Source organism: Pteronotus mesoamericanus, unplaced genomic scaffold, assembly GCF_021234165.1.
Source record: "Pteronotus mesoamericanus isolate MK-2021 breed Mesoamerican mustached bat unplaced genomic scaffold, CSHL_Meso_final scaffold_167, whole genome shotgun sequence".
Lineage (NCBI taxonomy): Eukaryota > Metazoa > Chordata > Mammalia > Chiroptera > Mormoopidae > Pteronotus > Pteronotus mesoamericanus.
This window is the reverse complement of record NW_026555308.1, coordinates 14,225,387-14,233,455: the sequence shown is the minus strand read 5'-3', so window position 1 is coordinate 14,233,455 and position 8,069 is coordinate 14,225,387. Positions and strand designations below refer to the sequence as shown.

At 40.3% G+C, this 8,069-nt stretch overlaps 1 pseudogene; it reads right to left on the bottom strand.

Moving 5' to 3' along the window:
• Positions 1-560: 560 nt before the first annotated feature.
• LOC129083315 (60S ribosomal protein L17-like) lies at positions 561-2,202 on the bottom strand (annotated as a pseudogene).
• Between the last annotated feature and the right edge of the window lie 5,867 nt (positions 2,203-8,069).

Below are 8,069 nucleotides of genomic sequence, written 5' to 3'. Positions count from 1 at the left end.
TTTGTTCATCTTTTCAAAGAAACTTCTCCTGGATTTATAATCCTTTGAGTTTTTTATTTTTTATTTTTTATTTTTAGTCTTTGTGCCATTTACTTCTGCTCTGATCTTGATTATTTCCTTCCTTTACTTGCTGTGGGATTTGTTTGTTGTTGTTCCTCTAGTTTTTGTAGTAAAAACATTGTTTTAAGTTACCGTGTTATAAGGTGGTAGTTTGTGACACAGCAAAAGTAATACAGTTTTCCATGCGGCTAGGTGTGTCCATGTGACTAAGTTTTGTTGAATGACTTGTAAACGAAAATGGTGTTTGTGATTCTCAATGAGTTTTCCTATAGGGAGGAGGCATGTTTTTTCTTCCATCTTCCTTCCTAACGATTGGATTGAGACTGTAATAGCTGGAATTTCTGCAGCCATGCTGGGCCATGAAATGCATTTAGGAAGGAAGGAACCCATGGCAGAACAATAAGCTAGTTTCTCAGAAACTATGGATTGCTTTTCCAATCTTATCCTTAAAACTTTAAACTTAAAAAAAAGTGTTGATTAGTATTTATTTTATGCTGAATTTACTCCTGAGCCGTAAGTTTTTGTGTCTTCAGTTTCTTCTGGGATACCTTTTTCTCCTGTGCAATCTCCTCTCCTGGTTCAGGAACAATCTTCTCTTTTTCAGTATGAGCCTCCCTTTGGGGCAGAGAGAGCTCATGCACGGGGTAATCTGCCCATGAGCTCTGTAGGCCTGTGTAGGTCTGTAGGTTGCAGCTGGGAGATTTGTTCACCTGCATGTGTTCAATGACCAGAGAATCTACCTCTAAACCCTTAAGTTCAGCATCACTCTCCACATTTTTAAGCATGTGCAGCAAAAATTCACCACTCTTTGGGCCACTGACCCTGTGTCCAGCCCCACTGTTTGACCTGGGCACACCTCCCAACTCCACCATTGTAATGACAGAATGGCGCACATTGCTTCTTCTTCCTTTCTGAAAAATCCTCACCTGAGGATATGTTTTTATTGATTTTTAGAGAGAGAGGAAGGCGGGGGGAGAGACAGAGACAGAGAGACATTGATGTGACATCGATTGGTTGTCCTCCATACATGCTCCCACTGGGGATTGGACCCACAACCTAGGTATGTGCCCTGACTGGGGATTAAACCCACAACATTTTGGTACATGAAATGCCGCTGCAACCGAGTCATTTGGCCAGGTGGCATATATTGCTGTAACGGGGCACAGCCAGGGCCCCCTCACCCCCACCAAAGGGTATTTTGTAACGTGGTCCAGAGATTGGGGTGTCCAAGAAAAATATATTCTCCCCACCCCAGGGCAGGCGGCCATGGGGGATGGAAGCCTAGAGCAGGGCCATCGAGAAGTCATTTTGCATGTCAATAACAGGATAGCTTCGTTCCTCATCTGTAAAGAGGATTATTTTGCATATCACCAAAGCTAATCAGGAAGGTTTAAAAGACTTAATACAGTAAGTAACTGAGGGAGGGAGAGGAGAGACGGGCCTGCAGGAGAGAGAAAGGGACACAGACTCTGGGGAACAGTGTGAAGACCACGCGGGAAGAAAGAGGGGAGAAAGGACTCTTGCCTGTGGGCCATGAGAAGGTGCCACTTGGTTATGGATTAAGAGCTGGAGATAGCGGCGACGCAGTAGACGGTGCTGAGACCCGTGAGAGGCCTGCCTAGCCGAGCCCCGGACTTCTGTTCTTTTTCTTCTGAAGGACGGTACCCCTGACTGGCCTGACCGGCCTATCTGGGCAAAGGGGGGAAGGCAGGACCGTGTGTGTGCCGGTGATTGTTTTGAAGGGATTTTGAGGTTTAAGGGTGACATTTAGCCATTAATCAAACCTGTATAACTTTTGAATAAATAGTTCCTTTTCCTTTTCACCAAACCACCAAACTCTGCCATTCAGAGCCATAATTCCAAGGGCGGCGGGCAAAGGACCCACAATCAAGGGGCCCCCGGGGAAGGAGGGTGTTGTTGTTTCGGTAATAGCATCTGGGCACCTCCCCCCATGGGTCCTTTTGTTTGGTAACATTGCTTCTATAAAGTGACATCCTTTAAATGCTAGGTGGCTTTTCAAATAATCATACCCTAGATGGCCTGGGAAGCTTCATGAATGCTCTTAAAGTGAACATGAAAATTTGAACCTCTTGGTTTGTATGATTTTGTGTGGTTGTCTGGGTCAAGAGAATAGCAAACCATTTTCAGAGGTCACCTCGCTGCTTTTGGGAAGAGTCCAGTCTTATTCTGACTGACTCTAAATTTACTAAGGAAAAGAGATTAATTAACTTCTATCTTCATTAAGCCACTATTGTTTTATGTTGCATAGTTATTCATAGGTGAACCTAATACAAAATAATACAGATGGTCAGAATTTAGACAAACAGGGATGGCAGAGAAGGACGTTTATATCAGAGGGAATTTGTCAGATGAAACATCATGGATAATGTTGCAAAAAAAGGGAGAAGTATGGATAGTTGGTGGGAAACACTGAAAAATTCTATGGTATTTGCCTAAGGGGGAACGATGGGTGATAGAACTGGGAACAGTTTGAGACCAGCTTTTGAAAGGCCTTTTAAGGCAGATAAGAAATTTGAAGGGCGTGGTAAAACAGATGCCTGAATTAATTAAGCAAATCAGAGTGAGGAAGTCATATATTAGTTTTTTCAAATTATTGATTCATTTACTCTAGTAAGTTTATATTCCAATGAGGCAGACAAGATAAAATAATAGGATACTTACAGATTGTGATTAATGATCTAAAGTAAGTAAACTGTTTGATATGATAGAGATGAACTGTTGGGTGGAGCTGGCTACTTAAATAAGGTGGTCAGGGAAGGATTTTTTGAGTTCTTAAATTCTGTGCTGGGCATTGTGCAGAAGTCTAGGGGCACAGGGATGAATAACACACAGTTCTTGTTGTTGATGAGATCCCAGTCTAGTGTGGGGTGAGGTTAATCAGGAACAATTTCCTAGAGGAGGTGGGAGAGAGCCAAAGGAAGTAATTAGTCTTCCTATCTATATCAGATACAACTGCAGTAAATCTGCATAACATACACTGCGCCCCCCCTCCCCATCTTTGCTCACAACAAGAACAATTTTTTTTCCACTCAAAAATCTACATGTAGGTTGTGGTTCTGTTGGGTTAACTTGACTTTATTCTGTACTGTACATTGGTCCTGATCTGCTCTTTATAACTCCTTATTCTGGGACCAATGGCTACCCAGGTTTTGATCTTTTCATGATAGATGGCAGAAGTGCAAAAGATCAAGTTAAACCACAGAAATACATTTACAGCGTTTGCTTAAGTCACGTCTACTAACACTACTGGCCATAGCAAGTCACATGGTCATGGCTGACAGCAAGGAGTCAGGAAGAACACACCACACACAGTGGGAAGATTACAAAGGCACAGGATGTATAATTCTGTTCAGAGAGGGAGGGAGTGAAGAGCTGGGGACAATAACTCAGTCTGTCATGCTATCCAAGAAAATGGTACACGTCTCTATTTTTTTCAGAGCTCTCAATGTGTGTCTGAATAGTTTTACTCTTTTTTAGAAATCTTTTATATTTCTTATTAGGTCTTATGCAAGGCATCTTATTTCTTTTTGTTTAAAATCTTATGTAAAATATTACATATGCACCCATGGTAAAAAATTTCAAATAGTAGTACTGAAAGATATAACAGTAAGGCCGGCCCCTGTTTCTTTCTACAGATGTAAATACTGTTTTTTTTTCTTTTTTTTTTTTTAATCTCCAGAGGTATTGTGTGTTTGTACAACCAAATATTTGCATACATTAAACAAAACAAAACAAAAGTCCCATAGTTGTTTTATCCACTCATCTACTGATGGGCACTTGAGCTGTTATGATACGTTGGTGATTGTAAATAATGCTGCAATGAACATAGGGGTTTTATGTTCTTTCAGTCAGTGATCCGGGTTCCTTCAGATACATGGGACATTACACAATTGAATACTACTTGGCTGAAAAAAAAGAAAATTTTACCCTTTGTGACAGTATGGATGGACAATATGCTAAGTGAAATAAGCCAGTCAGAGGAAGACAAATACCATATGATTTCACTCATATGTGGAATCTAATGAACAAACTGAACTAACAGGCAAAACAGAGGCAGACTAATAGATGGAGAACAGGATGACAGCTAATGGGGGTGGGGGAGTGAGGGGGTAGAGGGATTGAGGAAAAAGGAAAAATGTCTCATGGACAGGGACCACAGTGTGGTGATTGCTGGGGTGAGGAGGGTATATGGGGACTAAATGGTAGTGGAAAAAAATACAATAAAAAATAAAAAAAACCCCATAGTAGTGTCCTGCTATACTTGTTCCTCTGCATCTCCTCACTGCCCCCACCACTGGCTATTTAACAATGTATCTTAGAGGTAGCTTCATTTCAGTTTGGCTAGACTCATTTCATTCTCTTTAATGGCAGCATTGTTTTTCATTGTGAGGCTGAGCCATCATTTGTTTAATCAGAGAGGTGTTGAAAGACATTTACATGGTTTCCAATCTTTTGCTGCTATAACCACTGCCGCATTATATACCCTGGAACATCTATCTTTATGCACATGTCTGAGTATATCAGTAGGTTAAATCTCTAAACAGAAATTTCTGTGAAGAGAGATATGCATTCTAAATTTTGATGGATATTGACCCTCTGTTTCCAAAACAAACAAACAAACACCAATCTCCCCCTCCCCCCAACAGGATTCCTTCCAGCAAGTCTACAGGGTTGTTGGTTTTTTTTTTTTTTTTTTTCCTGTTCCTCTTGTCTTTTTTCTTCTGATTCTTGTCCCATGGTATTTTTTGAAACAGTGAAACAGTAAAGGAGCTCAAGACAATTCCTGTAGGATCTCTGTGGAAACTTTGGTAGTACCCTTGGAATCTTGGCACATGAAGATTTGAAGATGGGCAGAGAGGTTGGCTGCTGTTGTAACCCAAGTCATCCCTTTTATGAGTGTGCTGGAGGAGCATCAAATGTTATTTTCACAAACATATTTACTGAAGAAATCCATGCTGTAAGTGGGATGATTTATATTACTGGAGATCTCAGTAAAAAATGTGCACAATGCACTATAATTTGATCTGCTTTCCTTGTAGCACCTAAATATTTAGGGCAAATAGAAAATAGTTCTGATTTACAAGCTCTATAAAAATTTTAAACAACCTAATAGGACATTTGATCATGAAATTGCCTGAAATAATGCTGGCACTAGTCTGCCATATTTCTTCGAAATGGCCTGCAAGTTCAGTGCAAACCCCCAAATGTGGATTATTTTTTCTCTGCTAATAACAGTCTTATTAATAAAAGAATGATTTTCTTTACTGATCCTTGGCAGCTGTGTCCAGTACTTCTGTTCAATAAAAATAGAGATAACTGTCAGTGGAAAGAAAATGTGCTGAGGTTTCTTGGAAAAATGGTGAAAAAACTATTTTATTAAATCATTTCAAATTGTGTTTCTTATTTTTTCATTTTGCAAGTCACCATCACATCTGATAATTTTTTTAAACCTTATCTCTATTTGTCAAACAACAGCAACAACAACAACAACAACCAACCTTGGAGGTGGGGTGTTTTTGAAGCTAAATGCTGCGTGATAAATCAGGGTGATAAATTTCATGTAATTAGCTGCCATAATGGCATTGCAGAGTCTGTTTCTCTTTTTATCTGTGCAGAAATCATCTCAGATTGGTTAACTTCTGAATACATTCTCAGATGTTCTATGGAAAAAGAGCAGTAGGAAAGTGTAGTGGATATCTGGAGTTTTTACTTGTCCACAGATTCATGACTCCTCTTTGAGTAGTAACACCCCATTTTCCTTTGAGGGCAGGTGGCCCAGATGGGCTTGATCTATTCCTAGTGCAATGGTGGGTATAGGACCCAGACTTGGCCAATCCAAACATCATTGCTCAAGTTGGACCAATCAGAGCCAGTGAGCATCCTGGGACTTTTACCACAACTCTTGGGAAAGGGAACTTTTTTGAATGGAATTCTTGAAAAAACAAGATACAAAACTTCTTTTGGTTATCTTTCCTCTCCAAGGGAAGAACAATGTTGGAGAAAGACAAAACAGAGAAAGTCAACCAAGAAATGGAGGAAGACTGATTCCTTCTGATAATCACTTGAATGCTTGACTCTAGTCATGCCTGTAGTCATCCATTAGTTAGGTAAGCTAATAAATTTTAATTTCTTTTTTGCTTAAGTTAGTTTGAGTTGGGTTTTTGCCACTAATTTTCCAACTCTTAGTAGACACTCATGTAGGAGAGTATGTTCATCACTAACATTACTCATGTCTGTGCTAATAACATGACATCAGCCGTCTTCCACTCTGTCGTCGGGGGTCACCATTGTATAATGGACTGTCTTCAAGCTGGAGCAACTACTCCAGTCTTAGCTCATCAGAGGGTCTAGGAACAGCACATCTGTCTTCTCAAGAATTCTCATGGCTAGAATTACTCATGTTTGTCCCATGTCCATGCTCTGAGAATATAGTGTTTACCTGTGCCATGTCCTGTCCTCTCCCCCTTGACCCCAGTAGTTCAGGAATTCCTTACCCATGCAGGTATCCTTCTCTCTGCCCCAGGGAGAGCCCAGAATGAGATTTCCAGGCAGCCAGTTACTGGCATCTTCTTCCAGTTTTGCACCTCTAAGATCTTGGGTCCATTTCTTGCTTTTTTCCTTGTCTAGTCAAATTAGATGACCTTATTTGTGAAAAAAGAGTTGATGGTGCCAGGGATGTGGACTAACATTCTCAGTGTCAGGTAATGAGAATATGGTGGAAGCAAGGTTTCAGCCCAGGCCTGAATGACTCTGAATCCAGTTTTCTTACTTCTTACGCCAGTACTTACTGTATTGTATGCATAGAGTACATTCTCAAAAACTATTTACTGAATGAAGAAATCTTACAACAACTTTGTAAGGTAAGTACTTTCCATTTTACACATGAGCACATTTAGGTTTAGGATGGTTAAAGACCTTACCCAAGGCCAGAAATCAGAGTTCATAAAATATAATCCTGTAATCCTGAAATTTCCTCTTTCAGTGGAGAATTGGGAAACTACTATATAAATTAAAGGGTTTTTTGGTATTTTCATACATTCTAATATAGATAGGTTAATGAAGGCTATATTAGGCTGGGTTATGATGCAGAAAACAGTGTAGCCATTTTCATGAAAAGAAGTTGCATCTATGTTACTGAATCTGTACTCGAGCTCCTCATAACTGTGAGCAGGCAGAACAATGCTTAATGGCGCTGGACAAAGCACAAGTGAAAATGACTCTAGTGGGGGAATATTTTATGGAAACTGAAATGATTGTTTTAAGAACCTACATTATAATTTTTCCCTTCTTAGTCTCTGGTCTCTTCAGTCCTGGTCTATATCATAGATGCATTCAATATGGAATCCTGGTGACTTTGCCCAGTGTAGCAAGCACTATAAAGGGAGCAAAAAAGCTCAGTGTGTGGAGTGAGGCAGTGAGTTAGGTATTTAGCAGCAGAAGTTGGATTCTGTTAGATGAAAACAAGGTGTCTGAAGGGCACCTCAAGGAAACACATTTCCCAGGGTGTTTAAGAACACATGAGCTGAGCCCAGGGTCTGAAGTAGGCCTCTCTATTTGAAAGCGCTGACATTCTGCTAAGCTAATGATAAGTTTTCTCTTCAACTTTCTTCCCAGCACCAAGGCTTGGCAAATTGCAAGGGAAGAAAGAACAAGAAGCAATTTCCAAGTCTTCAGGGTCCCCAGGGTGGCTTTTGAACTAAGTCACACTACTGTCATCTCCCGAAAGATGACATTTGGAATAGTCATTGTACTTTTGAAATAGTCATTGGCAGATTCATACATTTTCTGAAAGTTAAGAGAAAATGCCAGCTTAAAATAGCACTAAAATTTTCAAGGGCACCTTTGGGGAAAGGCTGAAATACTATAATCACTGTGATGTACCTGTGGAAGCATCTGGGCTATGTCACTAGTTAAAAATTCCAGCCATGGAGCTAAGAATGTACATATGTAATTTACGCACTCACTCACCCACCCTTCCATCCATCCAT